The sequence below is a fragment of the Pteropus alecto genome, unplaced genomic scaffold, assembly GCF_000325575.1.
Source record: "Pteropus alecto unplaced genomic scaffold, ASM32557v1 scaffold359, whole genome shotgun sequence".
Taxonomy (NCBI): Eukaryota; Metazoa; Chordata; class Mammalia; order Chiroptera; family Pteropodidae; genus Pteropus; species Pteropus alecto.
Genome location: NW_006443119.1, coordinates 2,650,495 through 2,650,942, shown reverse-complemented (window position 1 = coordinate 2,650,942; position 448 = coordinate 2,650,495). Strand labels below are relative to the sequence as shown.

General features: G+C 37.9%; 1 protein-coding gene across 1 annotated transcript in view; it reads left to right on the top strand.

Moving 5' to 3' along the window:
- Window positions 1-448, top strand: part of SNRPE (small nuclear ribonucleoprotein polypeptide E) — a 5,745-nt gene that overhangs the window by 1,029 nt on the left and 4,268 nt on the right. The gene's annotated exons all lie outside the window — the stretch shown is intronic.

The following is a 448-nucleotide window of genomic DNA, read 5'->3' as shown; positions in this document are numbered from 1 at the left end:
CAGGAATCTTCCTATAGGTTCCCCGCAGTCCGGCCGAATGCCGGTCAGACAGGGTCCCGTGTCTAACAGCATTGTAGCAGGGCTCCGAATACAACCTGGTTTAATGTTTAGTCAATTTTTGTAATTCTCATGCCCCTTTCTTATATTAGAAGGATTTTTGAGGGAAAGGAGTTCAGGGAAAGCACTAATAAAATGGTGTATAGTCATGCCGACTGCAAACATGTCAAGAATTGTGTCATTACTTTGCAAGACTAAAATTACTAATTTCAAAAATTGTTTAGGTATTGGTACTTTTGTTTTGTAGTGATTATGACCAGAACACTGGAGCTGTTCTCTTTTCTTCCCATGCAATGTAACATTGGAAGAAAAATCCAATAACTTTAAATCATGAAATAAGGTGGTGGGTTTAGTACCTGGGAGAGAACTTAAATATTTTTGATACAAAAAG